Source organism: Sipha flava, unplaced genomic scaffold, assembly GCF_003268045.1.
Source record: "Sipha flava isolate LNK unplaced genomic scaffold, YSA_version1 117_pilon_pilon, whole genome shotgun sequence".
NCBI lineage: Eukaryota > Metazoa > Arthropoda > Insecta > Hemiptera > Aphididae > Sipha > Sipha flava.
The window spans coordinates 1,908,263-1,931,308 of record NW_020271741.1 but is presented as its reverse complement, the minus strand read 5'-3'; the positions used below and the strand labels follow the sequence as shown (position 1 = coordinate 1,931,308).

The following is a 23,046-nucleotide window of genomic DNA, read 5'->3' as shown; positions in this document are numbered from 1 at the left end:
ACACCTCTATACTCCATTTTTCCTTGGATGAATACATTTTGGTTATAATTAAGCACAAAATCAAGACTAAAATTAATCAAAAAAAAATTTCGTGATATATGTAACTCTAAAAAAAGTATAATGAAAAATATAAATTAATGTGCATTTAAATATAGTAGTAAAAGATAGTTTATCTTTTAATTTCTTAAAATCGCCTTATTTTACTCCATTTTTGTTTTTATTTCCTCGCTGACAACTCGGTTATTAACAACAAATCACGAACAAACGTAAAACACAACGTTTAGTTCGTTGATTCATGAAAATATAATTTCATTTTTTTCCTTCATATTTTCTTTTATTACCGAAAAACTAGTTTTAGGCACTCTTTTCTTTTGCGTTCTACACTCACTTTCCGGAGATATTATTTAGTAAGAAGACTGTGTTTTCATCCGTCACCACAGTTATTATTTACTATACTCCCAAAAGAGTCAACATATAAAATCTTGTTAACAACTTAATTTACAAAAGATTCTTTCCACATTTTATTGACAAAAATATAATCATTTCACATAAAATATGATATGCATTAAAATAATTTCTATTTAAATGTATGTACTTTATAAATTAATATAGAATTACTTACATATTTATATACACAGACATATTATAAGCACATATATATTATATCTACGATATATATTAAGGCATTCGAAAAGACATATAAAGAGTTTATAAATATAATCAATTAATAAGTATAATATTCAATCATTTTAAAAATCATGCTCTAACAATAACAATATGATGATGTATTTAGGATAATTTATAAATAAAAAACATTTCATAACTGATAATAGAAAAATAGATTTCTTCGATTTTTATGACCAACTATAATAAATTTTAATAAAATAAAATAAATGATTTCATCATGTATATAAGTTGAAAACAAGTATTATAAGCCAACTAATTTTAGAAAACTTTAATCCAAGAATATATTTCCTATTATACACAGTTATATCTTTATAATAAGTGAAAATTACCAACAATTATAAATTTCGATTTTTGAATAAAAAATTTAATTTGAATTCCAAAGACAAAGTAAGTGAATCAAGTGTTGTTAAAATAGGTCATCTGCAAATAAATCGTCGTATCAAAAATAAAATGAACGACCATAAAAAGGCGTGAAAGAACTTTTCATAAACCCAATTTTCCAGGAAAAAATGAACTAAATTTATAAAGAGAAGGAGCTTCATATTTTATACTCGAGCACCCATTAAACGTTGTGAAATTTTTCTTCCCTTCAGAAAATTGAATAAAATCCAAAATTACGAATAAAAAGAACCACTACAACTCAAAATAAAATTAGTGTACCTAATGAGAAAAACAAGTATTAGGTAAGTGCATTATTATTATTTCCTAGTTATAGAGTCTTTTGATGTTAAAATGTTTTATTCAAACTCATTCTTCCCATTCAAGATCACATTGTCTTTACTTCTTTCATTACTTATAGTAATGAATAGTATTATATTACTATTACTATAGTAATATTATGACTAGAAAAAATTGTCATTATTCTATTCTAAGCTATTTATATGTTTCATCTTAATAAAAATTAATGAATCATAATATGTTAGGTAGTCTTCTAAAATAATTCCAATTAATTTTGTAACATGAATAAATAAAAAAAAAGTTGAGTGTTCATTCATAGGAAAATACTACGTTAAATTCTCTTAATTTCGCTATATTTATTAGATTTTACTTTTAAAATAATATTATTTGTATAAATGAATTCAAGATATTTTATACTAGTAGAATATTCTCATAATCTTTCAACAATATTAATTTGTACTCCTAGTTTTAATTTTTTTAAACATTATATTTTAAGTCAAATTTTATTTAATTTAATATATTCGCTTAAAATAAATCATGAATAAAGAAAGAAAACATTTCGTCATACGACCATTTAAAATAAATAAATTACTGTCTTAATCAAACATGAGTACATATAGATTTAAGATATATATAATAATTATACAAAATACCAAGTAATGTATGTACTCATAAAATTAATTAATTAAAAATAAGTGAAAATTAGAATTTACCTAGTAATAAAGATAAAAAAGTTGAATTTCTATATAAAACTAGTTGCATTATATTTTATATTATACAACACCTATGTATAAGTTAGTCTTAAAAACTTACGATTAAAATTTAAAACATTGACACGAATGCTATTATATTACATAGCCATAGCGCCGTGTAACACAAAAAAATTAAATTAAATTTTATTTTTCCAAGCCAACAGTGCATGTTCAATATATTAGCCTATGTTTCAATATATTTTATTTTATTTTATTTTATTTTATTTTTAATGTATAAATAAATTTAAAGTATAATAAAATAAAGTATAAAATCTTAATCTAAGTTTCTATTGGTAATCTAATAATAATAAATGGCACAGCAACGTTCAACAAGTTAAAGTGAATGTAAAAATGTCATACAATTGAATGCCGTTCACATATAATTGATATATAATTGTATAATACATTTATTTTAAAATACCATAGTTAAACAGTTTTCACCAAGTATATAAAAACGAAACATGAATTATGACCAAAAGATGTAAACAGACTCATACCACATATTAGTCATATATATATATATATATATGTGTGTGTGTGTGTGTGTGTGTGTGTAATTCCAGAAATTAACAAAAATCTTTCTAGTTTAAGTTTTTTCGAGTAATAACTATTAATGATTATGATGACAATATGTAACTCGGATTTTTTACATCATCATGTGTAGGTAAGTTGTTAGTATATTTTTTCCTACCTAAATTTTCTTACATTATTTAGGTACTATGACTATTTCTAGTCCTTCATCATAATTTATTTAGTATTTACTACAGACAAATTTTAATTTATGCGAATTAAAAATTATATTCTTTATATATGTTATGTATAAAAGTATTAAAACATTCTACTTAGTCAATCAAAGTTTTAAAATTTTAAAATCATAATATTAAATACTTCTAAATAAACACTAAATATTCACCACGTATGAACCATTTTTCACAAATAGAAAAATTATAAAAGTTATCATAACTTTAAAAGTCATTCAATGATGAAAATACAATGACCAGCTCGTTCGTTTGGATATAGGTTGTTTTCTATTATTACTATAAAACATTAATTTTCTTTTGCGAGTAAATAAATATAAGAATATTAAAAAAAGAGAAATGAGCCAAACCTTTTAAAATTAAACCAATCGTTTGAACCATTGAGAGATATATCAATATCAAATCAAACATATAAGCGTAGAATACAATTTTTTTCCAATTTCAAACTAAAAAAATGTTTAATAAATAATTAAACAATAAAGATAATCAATTTAAAATAGACAAAATAATTTTTAACTAACTGTAGTATTGAGCAATTTAGATTCATGTCAAATGAAACATTAAACAAACTAAAATAAACGTATATTCATGTCGCAATAGAAAATAGATTATCATAACATTTTAGTGTATAAAAAGATAAATGTAAAACAACATTTTTTATACTATGTTCATTTGAAAAACGCTAATTTTAGCGTGCAAGCACTATGTGTAATTAGGTTAAACTAGATGTATATAAGAGAGAAGACAAAAACCAATAAAGGAATCTTCTGTGGTGGTCGTGTGACTCGACCACGACAGGAGAATTACAATTTTTCTTAAGTGTTACTTTATTTCTACTGGTGTGTTTGAGTTTATATGTACAACCCAATCGGCATATACGACAAAGTAATATTTCATTTGACATGAATCTAAATTGCCTAATACTACATAACTTTTATAATTTTAGTGTATAAGAAAAAAATGTATTCGATCAGTACGATTGTAATGTACCTAATTTATAGATTTTTATCTGAACTTTATTAAAACAAACACTGCAAAAAACTAAACTATATATTTTGATAACAAAGATCTGAAGGAATAATAAAATATACAACAATTATTAAAAACAAGAAAACTAATTATTTATATATGCGATTATTCTCAAATTATGATATTACGCTTTTAAGTGATTGCCGTAAGGTACTTCTGTAAATTGAACCATTCAAACCTCTAAAAAATTCCTTTAATTTTAAGATAAATATATTAACTAATATATTTACTGTAAAAAAAGGCTAACAGATTTTTTTTTTATTAATCCAATTAATATAAAAAGAAAATAGTTCAAAGAAAAAATTTTGTAACCTTAATATTTTCATAATTTTTTACAAAACTGAAAGAACAATAAGTATCGATCAAACCTAATACTAACAACATTTTCCATAGTATTATGGGAATTTCAAAATATTTAGTGTAGGGATAGTGTGATAACTTCTAAAAGTCATGTCATCTATAATCAGAACACGCGTACGTTTTATTTTATGTATGTATAATATCCTAGGCCAAACAAACGACTTCTGTGATTCTTATTTGTTACAACTTTCTAAACAAAATAAGTATATTTTACCTATAGTGTAGTATATATATATATATATATACACAAGATAAGTTAATTTAAAAATCGAATACTTCTTCAATAGGTGTATTTGGGTCCAGTTACAATATATTACATATTATTTAATAAAATATAATACAATTAAGTAAAATTTATATTTACTATAAATACTACTTACAGTTTAACTATATTTTAATTATTTAATATTTGTACTAGATTTTTTTTTTTTTTTTAATGTATATTTTATAAATACTTAATTGACAGTTTATTGAAAATGTAAGGTCATATTTGATATAATATCATTTATAATTGAATGATTGCATACTCAATGCAAACAATTTAAAATATTGTTATTTATTAGTATTTTTAATTGCTTAATATACATACATTTCATAAATTGTCAATATAAATCTACCTTTATAGTTCATATCAATATATTACAACAAAAACATTAGAAAAACGTTTGTAAACTAATTTTCAAGTTAATGTTAAACTAATAGTCCTAGAAGCCGATGTTTTATAAAAAGATCGATAAAAAAAATATATATCTATATTACAAAATATAAATAAAATATTATAAAATATTATATAGAAATTAATATATTTATATTCAACTTATACTAAAAATTTAAAAAAATGTATATGTTCAAAGATTTAAAACATATTCCATTAAACATAAGAACAAAAATAAAAATATTTAATATTTATAAACATATAATATTTATTATATTTATAATATTAATAAACATTATTGAAGAGTATTATTACATTTATGTAAAACATCAAAATACTCGTATATGTTGAATGGTGATGATGAAATATTTGTATAAAATAAAATAAAAAAATTTAACATAAAATATTCGTTGTTTTGATGTAAAATAATCCATTATAGCTGTATAAATAATATTCACTAACATAAGAAATATGTTAGATTTTTCCAAGTATGTACCCATAACACGATGGTAGTGTTTTGTAATAATAACTTATAAAATACTTTTTGATATACATATACATATATATATATATACAATAAACTATGAGCCAGTTAGAACTTTTATACAACAATAGTAATTAGTAATCAAAAACATTGCTGTTAACAGTTTAATAAGAAATATAGCACATAAGAAATATTAGCAAAATAATATAAATAAACTAAAGTGAAGGTTTTTAGGCTGATATAAAATATCTTAAGTACATCGAAAATAAGCTCTATTAAAACATATTACAGAATCGTTTTAAACACGTACGAGTGTAATTAATTTTGTGAATCTGCAGAATTCTGCTCTAAGTTTACGCTAGCTTAATAATTAATGATAAAGTAATTTACGACAATAAGAGGATTTTTTTATTTCTGATTCTTTTTGACCAGTAACATCAATAAAAAGATTGTGTAATATGGAAAATTGATCGGAAAAACGTAAATTAATTTTCATTAAAATACACAAAAATGTACATTGATATAATGAAACCAAATTAATTAATTGTACAAATATTATATTAGCTTATATTTCAGCTTTTTATCATAATAAATTATATTTGAAAAATCTGGTATAAGTAATAATATAAAATATAGTTCAATAATAACTAATAAAATAAATATATGCATAATATTGTATTTTTATTTTGCGTACTATATTCTACGAATGAATTAATAATATATCATTGGATACTTTCATATAATTTTATAATTTTTTTATGTGATTTGTTATATACTCGTATCTTATAAACATAAATAATTTAAATATGAAGTATTTTATTTATATAAGAAACATTATGATTATTGACATAAGATAAATAAGTATAATATATATATTATTATACATGATGTATAAGTAATCTATAAAAAAAATATAAATCAAGTGTTTAGCATAATATTCAAATTGTATTGTATTTTTGTATTTCAACACATTTTGAATACTTCTTCGAAGAAACATAAAATATTTATGATACAAAATAATAAAAAAAATAACAGTTGCACTACAAGTAAAGATTTTTTATTTTTATTTTATTTGCTTACATTATATTAGTTTTTTTTTATTGAAGGCAATTAATGATTTTTAATAATGTTTTTCAAATAAAATCGTATGTAAAAAAACTTCTTTGGCATCATTATGTTTTATACAAATTAAATGTATCCTAATTATTTTTAACTGCAACTTTTTGAATCAATTTTAAAATGTGATGATTGTTGCTTTAAGTGAAATATATATATTTATTTAATGTCATAGTGCAGTCATAATGTTATTGCGTTCCTAAATTGATTATATATTAAAGTGTTTTAAACAGAAAACAGATATCGTCATTACAGTAATTCATGTTTGAACAACTGACATGTTTATGATTCGAAACTATAAAACAAAAATATATCTTTTATCAAATGGCGTAGAAAATAAACTTACAATGACAAGGTATACAAAAGTGTCATGCACACGAATAAGAGCAAAAATGTAGAAACCACGAGCAACCATACAGAATTATCTAAAGAATTCTCCCGCCAATTAATTAAATCCATATTGGATTAATTGAGGGAAGGGGATACAACAGATACAATCCACCAAGGTCTCAGATGTAGGTTCTACATTTTTTTAATATCAAGAAATAATACATTAAGATTATTAAAAAATATACCAAAACCCATTTATTATCAATAATTAAACAATGATTCGACTATACGAATATTAAACAAAGTTATAAATTATTTGATATTGATTTATATTGTAATATTATACTTATTCATATTATCATAACTTGATTTTTATATATTATTAAATCAACATGAATACCATGTCGATTTTGTTATATTTTAAGAGACATCTATTTAATATAGTTGCAACCAAGATTCTTGAGACTAACATGGACTTAACAAAAACTGACTATATTTTTATCATTAGGGTTTGGAAGTGATTACACTAAAATGCGAATTAAAAATTATCGTATTATTGTAGTAAGAAATATTCGAAATTTCACTTAAAAATTACAATAAACTAACCAGCTTAAATATTTAAAAAAAAAATTGTAGTAATATTTTTTTAATAAGACAATCATATTACAAATGTGAGTTATTTTACAAAATATTTCAAAATAAAAATTCATATTAATACTGGAATAGTGGTTTTAGTCTGGTCTTTCAGGAGCCTACAAAGAAAATGAACAACATTCAAAAACATTTTATTTGAACAATTTTTATTTTACATTTTATACACATCTATGTGCATACCTTATAACAATTACGCAGTACGATAGATGATTTCTTTACGTTCTCATACTCGAAATATTTTCGTTTAGGCGACAGAAAGTTGTTTAACTCGTGCATCGTATTATCAAATAATATTTACAGCACTGTCATCACGATCGGCAAAGCTCGAAATAACCATCAAATATTATTTTTATTTATTGTTATTATTATATTATTCTAATATATATATCCTATCTGACACGGATCCCCTCGTTAATTTATTTCCTACATAAAAAAAATTAAATTCGTGAACAAATTTTAAAATTTTCTTTATCAAAAGTCGTATTATAAACGAAGAAAATCAACGAAATCGCAATCGAATGGAAAAAATGCTAAAAACTGCATAAAGTCGCGCGATAAAAAAGTTTAGATTTCAACTCGTGGTCGAGTGAAACGAACTTATAACCTACATAACGATTAGTCCATCGAACAATGGAAAAAAAGTTTGCAAACGCAACAACTCCGAAACCTATCCATCGTATAGGGGTCGGCTCGCAAGTGAGATGCGTATTACGCCGGATTTTCGATCCGATCGTGAACGATTCTTCGTACTGCTCGTCCCGACCGACACGTATACGACGCGTGTGCGATGAACAAACAACAACCACCAGTACGCACGTATGTCGTAAGTCGTTTAATCACGTGGGCACACGCGCTCCCGTCGTAGCAGGGGCGTTAGAGTTATACGGTATGTTTACGGGTTGCGGGTAGCAAAAGCCGTGTGACGGCGGGGCGGCTGCGGGTAGAACAGGAATTCGTGCGACAGTGCGCGCGAGAGATAGGGGACCACAGGGACAGGAGAGGAGAGGTGATGGAAATAAGAAAGAGGAGGTTTTGTCAGATATAGCGGAGCGCAACTGGTAGGTGAACTCTGCCACCGCCGCCGCCAACGATATTTCGGCATCTCGCGCGCGCGTTACGCTTGTGGAACGGGTGACGGCGGACGGACGTGTAGGTGTGTTTCACCGCCACCGTAACGGCAGTAGTAGCAGTATCGGCGGCGGCAGCAGCAGCAGAAACGTGTGCGGCGCGCGCGGAGTCGTCGGTGCCGTAGTCGGAGGCCAGAGGTAGAGCGTTATCCAGGGTTGTTGTGAACGTATTGATTATAGCGCGGCGCGGGATGCACACACCACCACCACCGTCTGCGGCGATGACTCGAACGCGGTGCGGGTTCCCGGGACATCTGCCGCCTCCGCCAACGTTTTCACGTCGTACCACCGCCGCTCACACGCAGACCACCGCCCGGGCAACCGCCGCCGCCACCGCCACCGTCACTCTAACACGCGCGCGCGCGCGCGCGCGTTTGAGCGAACACCCACACAAATGCACACAAATACACTCGTTTACTCTCTGGCTCTCTCACTCACCCTCTCTTTCACCATCACTCTCTCCCTCTCTACCTCCCTCTCCCTCTCTCCCCTCTCACTCACTCCCTTCTCTCTCTCTTTCTCTCTCTCTCTCTCTCTCTCTCTCTCTGTTACCTACTCACTCACGAATACTAATACAAACTCAGCCTACAGTATACTACACGCATACGCTAAAACATCTACACACATGGATACAACTCTATTTCACACACACACACACACACACACACACACACACACACACACACACACAAATATATACCTAAGCGCGCGCACGATCAGTCATCAGTATTTCTTATTTCTAGAACGCGGCGCGTAACAGGTAGACAGCGTAACATCGCACACGCGCCCATCACACTTACACACACACAAACACACACACATACACGCACGCACGCACGCACGCACGCACGCATACACACACACCCTGAATCCTCGGCGGCCGGAACGAACCGTGTCAGTTACTGCTGACAGCATACAATATATTATGTTATTATTGTTATTATTATTACTATTACATAGCTCGTATTGTTTTTATCATCTCTATTATTGTTATTATCATTGCGCGGTGAATACAAGATTGTCAGCCGTCTTTCTGTCCCCCGTCCCACCCACAAAAGAAGATTTATACTACTCTAATACATCTTTAGATCTTCCTTTTGACCCATACACACACACACACACACACACACACACGCATACACTTACTCAAATATATATTATCATGTATATATATATATATATTATATACATAATTTAAGGTTTCATAGTAACGGTATTTTTTTCTACTACCACTTTAACGCTTAAATAAAAATGCACCAGTTTTTGATCAATAATTCTTAAATTCAAAATCTAATAAGCAATATATTTTTTTTTCTTTAGTTTATACAATATAACGATTGAAAAAAAAACTAAAAATAAAAATTTTGAATTTCTTTTTTTCCTTCACTATTATTTATATATATTTTGAAAATACAAGTAATCCCTTTGTTTTATGACTTAAAACTGTAATAAAATATTATTTCTATTATATTTTTACTACTTTCAACCTATTTCGAATATCCTAAGAAATGTGTTTTTATAAGTACTTAATATTCGTATAAGCACAAGAGAATAAACCAAACTTAGCTTTAAATCATTCCGATTAGATCATTGATTTATAATTTAAAAACACCTCTTCAAATAACCTATATAAAATACTAAATTAGTTTAAATATCTTGTTATTATCACATAAAATTTTGTTTAATATATTTTTCACTTAAATAACAATTTTTAAGATCATAAAGTTATCAAAATTGGCCAACATCAGGATGAACAGATCCTAGAATGAACCCCCATACTTACTTGTTTTATCTTAAGTTTCCGAGGATGAATGATTTGCAATTATAAATGTAAATATATTTTGAGAAAGAATCTGTTTTCTAGTACTTAATAGTAATAGCTTTAAATATAGAAACATACACAAACATTGAAATTATTATTTCATTAGTTATATTATTTAATAAAAACAAATTAGAGAATATCGATTATACATAATTAGTTATTGAATAAGTTATATAGGTTTCTATATAATTAGATAGTAAGAATTTTCTATAGTACTTCAAAATTCATCAAAACTATCACCAATTTTATATTTGGGGTTAATTAAAAACTTTCAAAGTAAACAACAATTTTTGTCTTCGAATAAACATTAAAACCTTGAACATACTAAACTGAATTGTTTTTATTGTTGATCTCTTTCAAAGTAAAAAATTCAACACATTCCCAATACACTCATCTAAAAGTTACAAGTAGTTACAAGAAACCAACTCTAAAACGGAGTTCCCACGAGACTGATCATGGTTAAGGCGTATAAAGAAACTGGAGTGTCTTATACTGAAATTATTTATTATTATTTTTACTTAAACAAATGGATTACAAAAAACACATACAATAATCGTCGTTTAAATTATTGTTTTTAATACTTTTGTACCTAAAAACTTAGACGGCATAACACTATTAAAAACTTTAACTGTAAACGGAATAAACTATTGATGTTCACAATTTTTAATTATGAAAGCCAGATAATATATGAATATTTCACAACTTTGTTAATTTTAATGAAAAAACCATTTACAGAGCAATTTTACTTGTTTTTATATTAAAATATGACCAAAAATAATTTGATGTTATATTCTCTAGTCATTATAAATATATCATAATTATTAAATGGAAATATTAAAACACTACATCAATACCAATTACACGTAATTACAGTTATTAACCATTTTGTGCCTTTTTGTACTTAAGTATTAAAGAACTATATTCTTATATTTTATATTTCTATATTTTATGGTAAAAATACACAAACTAAATTAAGCTGTAAATTTATTTACCAAAATACAAGTACTAACAATTATATAATTATTTCAATTGGTAATTTTAAATTGAATTAAATACTTATTCGACAAAAATAAAAATATGAACTACACTTGAATAATTAATTTGGTACGATATGTAGTTAATTATAATTTGTGGTGTCATATCATTTCAAAACGTGTCAAATGGACGCGATCAGTTAATGCAATACGTTTCGATACGTGCAATTTCTATGTATCTATATGTTGACGAATATCAATTCGAGGCGTTTTATTATATTTATCCAATAACTGCAAATAAATAAAGATATGATATTAAAAATTGGTTTTTTTGGATTTAAATTGGTAAAATAATAAATTTTATAAAAATGTAAACAATGGCTAAAAGTAGTAATTTACAAGTCTCAGCGAATATTCGACGAAATCTCGTGTTGGTATGTTGGTGTTGTGTCCATTATAATGCAGAATGAACATTTAGCGATACGGACAGTATAAAAGATAAACTGTATGAAATTAGTAATTTATAACAATAAAAATTAATATCAAAGTGGATATAAGTAAATCTACTAAAGTGCACCAAAACTCTCTTGCATCGATTACATACAACTTTAATCTATTTTCTTATCGAATGATGATATAATTGTATCAAAAAATGCATCGAATAGACATTCGTTGAAATGTTGATACATCGAAATTACCCATGTTGAAATATTGTATGCGTCCAATTATCTTGCTTCAAATTGACCGCGTCCATTTGACGCACGACGAAATTACGTGCTTTCATATTTTGTGTCTTAAACTTTTAATAAATAGTAATTAGAATTTACTTAGAATGCTATAATTTACAAAAAAAAACTACTAATGAAATACTAGGAAAGAGTTATGTGGTAATCTACTAGTATTTTAATATATTATGTATACAATTATAAAGATTATATCAACAATCATATAACAATCAATCGTATAATATACATATTATGTCAATATATCAACCAATTTATTTCACCATTCAAACATATTAAACGAATTCTGATTTATTCGATTACTGCAGTAATGGTGTCAATGTCTCGGTAGGACATATTTCCAATTTCAATATTTCATTCACAGTTTCTGTTAAAATAATGATCATTGTACACAATCATTTTTCTTCTTTATTTTACTTATCACATTTTAACTATAATAACTATAAGAACAATATAAAACCCCGGTTAAATAAAAGTTACAATTTTAGTTTATACAAAACTCAATTACACATAGTTGATTAAATTATAAACTGTATTTTATAAAACTATATAATAAACTGGTTTCAAATATACGAGACAATACAGAATATATGAGTTGATGAGGATATCTCATTTAATTAATATATTATACATATGAATTATAAACCTTTAAATATAACTTATAAAAATAAATATATTGGATTACAATAAAATCATTTTCGTTAAAGTATAAATTACTTAAACTATAATATATCAATAAATGCGTGAATGAAATGTTAGTCGCTTTTCAAAAAATATTTCCCAAAAATTATTTTTACTTCTTGAAATAATTCAAAGTATTGATCTGAGGACTCTCTTGAGAAAAATAGCTATTAAATTTTTCAAGTACCAAAGAACAGATTTTTTTAGCCTGAACATTCTAAAAATGTATTTGATTATTAGCTAATTTCATCATTTTTTCTTTAAAAACTTATCATCATTATCTAACTTATGACTTCTATAAACTAAATAATAAATATAACATAATCTTAAATATAAACTATATATATATATATATATAATCTTGAATAAGATTACTCAAAATATATTTATTATATATAATACAATTTGTGATATTAAAATGTAATTATTTTGATTTTTATGCGTTTAAAAAATATATCAAGCCAATCAAAACACAGTATATTTAACTTGGTCTTAAATAAAATTAAGAAATATAATGAACAATTTATATAATCACTCTTCTTCTCGATATCAAAATTTATTTTCATATTTTCTTCAAATAAATTATACATAATACCAAAATTCTATGATATATATAGTTACATAGATTATACATTACGAATATAACGTACAAAAATATTCCTTAAAATTATGAGACTAAAAGATTTTTCTACACTTATAAGATGAAATATATATTAATTAAAAAAATCCTCATTAAATATAGATATACTCCCCAATGAAATACTACCTACTCATTTTAATACTATTACATATTATAAAATGTATTATTTTTTGGCTTTATCTTGTTAAAATAATAAAAATAAATATGTAATTAGTTTTTTATTTATAATATAATTTATTCACTTATAAAACTATAAATATATAAAGAAGTACAAATTTAAGTTATATAACTAAGTACATTTATGGTTAGTAATGTATAATTTAATGTTTATCTAAATAATATGATTAAAAATCGAGATGCATAACTGTTAAAATAAAAGCTTTAAAATAATTATAATTACAATGAGTATATTTTTTGTTTTAGTTTCGTGTTAAATTTCTTCTAAATGTTTTAATGTTTAAATTAATCTCATAATGATTATTATTTATGTACCCAATTAGATATTGTAATGATATGCGCCTAAGCATTCATATATTTTTAAAAAAATTGAATGTAAAATTAAATAATTATAATAATCAGTACACATTAAATATAAGAATAGGTCATATGTACTTGTTAACTCTCCACCAGCTAGCGCGGCGGTCGTCCCATTCGGGTACGGTGCTGGGCAACTGGTTGGGTAGAGGCATTGTTCGGCAATCTGTACGGTGTGTAAGGTGTGAGTACGGACAGCCAGTGTGGCGTTTAATTTGTATTTTGTTGTTATAATCAATGTGTTAATTATTCATTTAAATATACTGTTTTTATTAAAACCTTGAATTTGTGACTGAGAAGTTAACATATATATATTTATATTTATTATCAGAAATGGGATTTGTTCCTGAAGAACGTGGTGCGGAACGTCGTGAGTTCGTTATTCGATTCTAGTTGTTGTGCATAGTGCGCTAGGGCGAAAACGCTAAGTTCGAACGTAGAGATCGAGGAAGAATTTGCGGAGTAAACGTGTTTGGTTCGAAATTCGTACACGTTTTGTGAGGCTAGATCACGCGGTTTGGAGCTACCGTAAAAAGTTACGCGGCCGTCGATGAGGGTTTTTCCGGAAAATCGACCGTTACCAACCGATTTAAAGTTGTTATTGTTTATCATATCGTTCCTTATCTGTTATCAGTGTTATTGTTTATCATATCGTTCCTTATCTATTATCAGTGTTATTGTTTATCATATCGTTCCTTAACTGTTATCAGTGTTTTTGTTTCGCGCGTCGTCAACATGACTGAAGACGATTTAAATAAATCAACATCTATGCACAAGGCTCCGACGTACCCCGAGTTGATCGCTCTTGTCGCGCAATTACGCGCGCAACTTGAAATCGAGCCACAACTAACGACTGAAGTTGCTGAGCTCCGAGCGCAGTTGACGGCAAGGGACGAAGCAAGGTCTACGTCGCACTCGAGGGCGAGCTTATCGCGAGCTGAACCGGCGGAATATCGGGTTGTACCTGACCTGAGTCGCGCGGTGTCCATATTCTCCGGAGAAGAGACGCCTCTTCAAGCTGAGGACTGGTTGGAGGAAGTAAAGGGCATGGTGATGGTTAAAACGTGGCCATTCCGGTACGTACTACAATTCGTACGTATACATGCGACCGGTCCGGCTAGAGACTGGTATGCGGGTCGTGAGTTCGATGACTGGGATATGTTTGAACGAAAATTTCGTCTGACTTTTGTCCGGAGTGCGTGTGCTTCCGATCGGGAGGACGAGATGAGAGCGCGGAAGCAATCAGCTGGTGAAGGCATTATATCTTATATGTATACAACCGAAACTTAGAATGTGCAGGGCACTTGAACATTCATTCGAAGTGACGAAAGATTATGTGCTTCGAGGGCTACAGTCTCGAGAACTGGCTCTGTATGCTGTTGGGCGAAGACATTTAGATGAAGACGATTTTTTGGAAGACCTCTTGAGTTGGGAGAGGATGTATTCGCTACACGAACCAACAGTAAACAATCTCAAGGTGAATGTGCAGTCAAGCGGGAAGGGCGCTTCTTTCCGACGACCACGGGATGGAAGGGCTATTGTTACGGATGGATTGCAATTAAAAGAAAAAGTTGGAACTGCTGTTGCTCTACCTGATGACCCGCGAGGACTCAAACGGCCAGTTAGCTGTTGGGCGTGTCGTAAGACCGGACATCTGTCTCGGGATTGTCCGGAGAAACAGAAGCGGAAGACAGTATGTTTTGGCTGTGAAGTCGAGGGTCATATCCGCCCAAACTGTCCTGATAGAAACCAGACAAGTATAGCGGTTGTGTCCCGAGAGACGATTAGTCATCCTTACAGGCGGACTGGCAGTATTAATGATTGCAAGGTCGACATCCTTCTAGATACGGGTAGTCATCACACTCTCATAAAGGCAAGTATTGCTGTACGGTGTGGGATCCCTACTAAGCCTGCTTCTTGACCTCTTTATGGTATTGGGAGTACTATCGTGCCTTCTGTAAACGTGGTTGGTGAAGCTGAGGCTGATCTAGTGGTGGATGGAGTGAATCCTGGGAAGATATTGATGTTGGTGGTGCCGGATTCAGTGCAGAATCCTGATGTTATAGTAGGGAGATCATGGTTGGACCAACCGACAGTGGCCTATCGTAAGGCAGATGGACAACTTCATATTTATGAAGCAGAGTTAAGGACTGGAATTGTGACCGTGGGAGCTGCAGGCCATGATCGTGAATCCGATTATCTTCATTTGGTAGAAGTGAGTGGTGAGCCGCCTGTTCGTGTGCCGTTAGTATTGGGTACGTCAACGAGCATGTGACTGCAGAAGAAAAGGACCATTTGATGAAATTGCTGAATAAATATCGTGATTGTTTCGCCAAAAGCCTTGATGAGTTGGGTTGTACACCTTTGATGCAGGTTGATATTCATGAAATTCCAGAGAGCATACCTGTTGTGTGTCGTCCATACAAGACTTCTCAACTCGACCGAGAAGAAATTCATAAGATCGTCGCGGACTGGAAAAGGTGTGGGTTGGTCAGCGAAACAACTTCTCCCTATGCGAGTCCTGTATTGCTAGTAAAGCAAGGTAGAAATAGCTGGCTGTGTGTGGATTACAGGAAGCTCAACAAGCAAACAATTCGACAGCACTTTCCTCTTCCTGATATGATGGAGCAACTGGAATCCCTGGCTGATAGCCGCCTATTTACTCAGTTAGACTTGGCTAGTGGCTATTTACAGATCCCTTTGACTGAAGAGGCTGCGATGAAGACTGCGTTCATTACGGCTGATACGACTGGACAGTTTAACCGAATGCCGTTTGGATTGTCAGGAGCCGTTGCCGAATTCACCCGACTTATGCAGCGCGTGTTAGGTCCGCTCCAAGGACGAATTATACGGAACTACCTGGATGACATGGTTGTTGACGGCAAAGACTGGGCCGACATGATGTTCAACCTGCGTACAGTATTGAGCAAGCTGCAAGAAGCACGGTTAACCTTGAAACCCTCCAAGTGCTCATTTGGGGCTAGTCGTATCCAGTTTTTAGGGTTCATAGTGGAAGGGGGAGAGATCCGTCCAGGCTTGGAAAAGGTACAGGCAATCGATGAGTATCCTTCTCCCAAGGATGTTCATGAAGTAAGAAGATTCTTGGGCCTTACAGGGTTTTTCAGGCGGTTTGTGGCTAGATACGCTGTGGTAGCTAAACCGTTGACGCGCCTGATGGTGAAAGACCGGAAGTTCCAGTGGTCCGAGGAACAACAGACTGCGTTCAACTCGCTGAAACAATGTTTGTCTGGGGACACCGTGCAAGTTATGTTCCGAAGGAATGCCAAGGTCACGGAACTCCATACCGACGCGAACGCAGTTGGACTAGGTGCTATGTTGATGCAGTCTGATGGGGTAGGCGATCCGCTGCGGTTGGTGTATTGCGCAAGTCGAAAAACAAGTGATGCCGAGACCCGATACCATTCTAGCAAACTGGAGTTACTCTGTGTAGTATGGGCCATATATAGGTTAAGACAATTTCTCCTCGGGATAAAATTCGTCGTTTACACTGATTGCCAAGCGCTCACCTACTTATATAGCAACAAGAGCTCGAATGCTCAGGTAGCGCGTTGGTATGATAGTCTCCAGGAGTATGACTTTGAGGTGCGGTATCGACCGGGCCTGCGTATGGCTCATGTGGATGCCCTTTCCCGAGCGCCAGTGGACAGCAAAGAAGTACCCCTTGATGACGCATTGGCCGAAAGACACGAAGTCTGTGTTTTGGTAAGCAAAGAGGAACGAATTGTGATGTGTCAAGCTGCAGACGAAGAGCTGAAGCGGATAAAGAGGATGGTCGAGCAGAACGCAATGAACGAGTCAGCGGTACCGTATTTGCTGGAGGATGGCATATTGTACCGGCTGCACCGTGAAAAGAAGCTATTCGTAATGCTGAAGTCTATGAGGAAGAGTCTGGTGGTGACAGCACACGACCTTAGCGGGCACCCGGCTGTAGATCGGACTGTTGCAAATATCCTGCAAGATTTTTGGTTCCCCGGTGTGCGACGCTATGTGAAACAACACATTAGAGCATGTTTCGAGTGTTTACTTACTCGGGTCCCCAGAGGCAAGCGGCCTGGGCTTTTGCACCCCATTCCTTTGGGGAAGAGGCCATTCGACACTGTGCATGTGGATCACGTTGGCCCATTCATCACCGCACCTGGAGGACTGAGGTACATTCTTGTAATGGTGGACAATTTTACCAAGTTCGTTGTATTACAGGCTGTGTCAAGTACCAAGGCGGAGCCGTTGATTGAGTGCTTAAAGCGGTTTGTGGACATGTATGGATTACCAGGGCACCTGATAACGGATAGAGGTACTTGTTACACCTCTGGGGCTTTTGAGCAGTTCTGTACCGACCAGGGTATAAAACTTATCCGGACTTCTTCACGGCACCCTCAAGCTAATGGTCAGGTGGAACGGACGCACAGTGTGGTGATGGCATCCCTGATGACGGTGGGAAATGAGCCTAACCAATGGGCCGAATCATTGCCTGAGGTACAGAGACTGCTGAACAACAGCGAGACGAAGGTTACCTCGAAGACTCCTTTTGAGATGCTGCACGGGTATTGACCTAGGTTCCGACAGGGCGTCTTGAGGGAACTGTCCAAGACGGTAGATAATTGGGAACCACCTGAGAAGTTGAGAGCTGCCATCAGAGGGCAGATGGAATGGGAAAAGGAAAGAAGAAAGGCTGGCTATGATGAGCGCAGACATGATAATCTCAAATATTCAGTTGGGGAAGTAGTGGTGATGAGTAGAGCTCCTTACTCTACTGGGGAATCTACAAAGCTCCAGAACCGGTATAGAGGACCTTTAGTGGTAACGGAAGTGTTGCCTTCGGATATCTACAGGGTGTGTGAACTTGACGACTCCAAAAGCAGCCATTTTGCAACGACTGCCCATGTGTCTCAACTGAAATGTTGGAAAATGGTAGATGAAGAGGAGGAAGAGGACCCAGCTCCTGAGAATACTGAGTTGGAAGATGAAGGTCAGGTCATTGGAGAACAACAGGAGACTGGTCGACAACAGCAACAGGTACGCCGTAAGCCGGCCTGGTTGAGAGACTATGTCGAGTCCTGATTATGATTAAAAAAAAAAAAAAAATGTAATGGTTCCTTATATTATTATTATTAGTAGTCAGATTATTATTCTTGTCATGTGTAAATTTGTTAAACCTCTGGTTATTTCTATTTTATTTAAATTTTTTCTTTTTTTTTTTACTATTATAAATTGTATGTAGCCTCCTACGGATCTATCGAGGACGACAGACTCGTCAGGTTGGTCGCTTGTTAACTCTCCACCAGCTAGCGCGGCGGTCGTCCCATTCGGGTACGGTGCTGGGCAACTGGTTGGGTAGAGGCATTGTTCGGCAACCTGTACGGTGTGTAAGGTGTGCGTACGGACAGCCAGTGTGGCGTTTAATTTGTATTTTGTTGTTATAATCAATGTGTTAATTATTCATTTAAATATACTGTTTTTATTAAAACCTTGAATTTGTGACTGAGAAGTTAACATACTGAAGATAAAATATGACACACACACACACGTACACACATACACGCGCACACACACACAGGTTAGATAAACATAAAGAGCAACATTTTCAAAGACTTAGGAGACGCGTTCTTGTTATTCTTTTCGTATAGACGGTCAAAGGCGAGTGTAAAAGACTACGCAGATCGTCTATGCAGAAAGATAAAATTAATTGTAAAACATTCTGTAAAAGTTTAAAATAAGTGTATAAATGTGTGTATAAGTAATTTAAATAAAATTAATATAAGTGAGTTAAAAAAGAAAGTTATTGTCATTTTAAAATATATATTGGTCACCTTATTCCATACCTGAAGAGTCAACTATGGTTGTCAAGAGGCAGACCGACACAATCATCGGAGAGGTAATATTAAAAATCTATAATATAATAAGTAATGATTTAAAAAAACATATAAGTACTTCTTCACAATTTAACAAATTGATTCTCCCATTTTTATTTCATTACAATATATAATCTATATTTACGTATAAATTCTTTATATCTATTTATGAATATCAGAACTAAATTAAACTATAATAAGTGTTTAATTTAAATATAATCATTTTCATATTAATTACGGTAAAATATATCTGAAATAAAACTTTGATAAAAAGTAAATGATAAAACAACCTGACTAATCTAGTTATCTAGTCTTGTTAACAGCTGAAGATTAATAAGCTCTGAATCAAAAATATGGCTGGGTCAGCAGAGACCTTTTAGCTTTCATTGAAACAAAATTAGCATAAAAATAATTTGGATAAAATAATAAGTTTTACAATATTTATCAAAATTTATTTTTGTTCAAAACAAAATGATCTTGCCCGAAAAACAGAGATTTAAAATTAAAACCAATGCTGTTAACACAATCAAAACACAAAAGTATTTTGCAGTTTGTTTGAAAAAACAAAAATTCATAGACACAATTATTTTAAATATTTTACCTATATCAAAATTCTGTATCTAAAAGAACACCAAATTTATCCAACATAAATAAAAATATTATAGAACAAAAGACATGTGCACATAATTAAACTTGTAATAGTAGTGCAACACAGATTTTTTATAAATTTCTATAGTTTGATAAAATACACATGCATCTAACATAGCTTAAACATAACATAAACTTTATAACTATATAATGCTAATAGATAACGACGAACAACGGTGCAGCTAGAAAAATATTTTGGAAAGAATTTTAAATTGTACATAAATACCAATTTTGTAATTTTAATAAGTCGATTCAACATAAATTAAAATATTAAGTGTGTTATTATTTAGTTTCTTGAAATTGATTAACAAAGTCTTCAAAAAAATATCCATATCTTCATGTATATGCATTAAAGTAACTTATATTTAATCTTCTTGAATGTTTAACAAATTCTTTTAATAAGTCATCAATTTAAATAATAATATCATGATAGATGTACAATTATGCCAAGCTACACCTATCTCTTATAATTATTATATATTTTACAAAATAAAAAAGACATTTACGAAAGGGGCTTATAATCCGTTAACCCCTCCTGGCTACGCCGCTGACGATAGGAACCACTAAAACAAGTTAATTGTCTTCTATAAAATCCAATATATACTTAATCCTCGTAATATTCTTATATTAAATTAAATAAAAAATTATTTTATTTTATTCTTTTACAAAAAAAATATGCTCATATTTTACAATAATACATATTTGAATGTATCAATGAAAAATACACTTAAAATAAAAAATTGAACGAAAATTAACACAAAATTAACTCAATAAATAAACTAAATAAACAAAATATCTTATAATTTTCTAAATATCATTAGATTTTGAATAATATACTTTAAAATAGTAAATTATATTTTCCTCGCTTTATTAAACACAAAAAATGCTTGAAGAAAATTAAATACCATTACAATTTTAATATTAGTTGAAAAAAAAAACAATAAACACCAATAAAATTTTATTTAACCATTTTACTTCACTGTTCATTTTCTTCAAAAAAATAAAATAATTCAAAATTAAAATTCCTTTTAACTCCACAAATAAAAATCATTTTCTTCCAAGTATATTTTTCAATGGTGATTTATCTATGGAGTAACATTTAGAGAATAAAATTATGAATAATACTAGTTGCTATTGGTGGGTTGTTACTGCTGTAGTAATATGATACATATGTTTTGATTTGCAACTTGTGCTCTCTCGGCGCACGGGCCGCTGAATATATTTTATTACTATATTAGTTTTGAAATTTCTATCAGTATTGACTTATTCAATATGAAAATACTCAATTTTTATAATTATCAACAATACTATATAAAATTTTAGCTTACTTTATTAAAATAATTATTAGAAGAATGTGTTGTATTTTTTTAATTATTATTTATTTATAAAAAAATAATATATATCCAATGTTAATTTAATTTATAAAAATCAAATATTATAATTAATAATAATAATAATTGTTTTTTCTTTTTATGAAAATTAAATACACTCACATAAATGAGGTATACTCATTTATGTTTATAAATCATTAGTTGAAAAATAGTAAGTATTTTATTTTAAAATGAATAGTAGAGAAGTATATATATTATGGTAACCGATAATTGAAGGGAAATAGAATAGATCTCTATTTATAGGAAAATGGTATTTTATTTTTGGAGGAGAACAGCTCCGGCTTAAAATTCAATACGAATTGTTTCTAGAATTTTTTCGAAATATTTAATGAAATATAGAAATATGTATCAATTAAAATTTAAAAAAAAAATTACAAGTTCAATTTCATTAAATAATTTTAAGGATTACAGATGTAAATTTGTATTTAAAAAATTTAAAAGTATTGGAATATTTTTTTTAACGCTTGATATTATAATATAACCCTGTTTTATACTATGTCGAATAGTTTATGAATAATATTCAGCGACCAAAAATTATACATACTATGCGTATATTTAATTTAAAACTAAATTTTAAAATATATAAGTATATTATATATAGGTAAGTCATGAAGCATTTATTCTTTGTGAACTATATAAACAATAAAACATTATAAATTCCAAAAATTATTGTTTGTAAACCCATTTGAGTTGAAATAGATTTTCGAAGACAATATCGATTACGATGCTTAAAAAAATTGAGAAATAATATACCAAAATACTTATTTAGATATATAAAATAATATTATAAAAAAAAAGTCAAAATATGATAGAGTAGACAGTTCGTAGAATAAAAATAAACTTATCGTAATGCGTTTGAATACTTTGGCACAACATTAAATTATACTTATATTTTATTCGACAAAAGTAGTGTACTTGAAATAGAATAATGAATGTGAATAAAATGATATAATTAATTTGTTCTTGAAAAAAAATAATAATAACAATGGTGAGGTGAGCGAGATTACCAACACGAAACTAACAACGCACCGTTGACGTCGGCGATTCAGCAACAGTTTCCGGGAAAGAAGAAATGAAAATAAAAAGAGAAAGGGAGAGAGGAAACGAAGGTGG

The 23,046-nt window shown here is 30.2% G+C and overlaps 1 protein-coding gene across 1 annotated transcript in view; it reads right to left on the bottom strand.

The window, feature by feature from the left end:
* Positions 1-23,046, bottom strand: part of LOC112693122 (regulating synaptic membrane exocytosis protein 2) — a 199,236-nt gene that overhangs the window by 131,276 nt on the left and 44,914 nt on the right. The gene's annotated exons all lie outside the window — the stretch shown is intronic.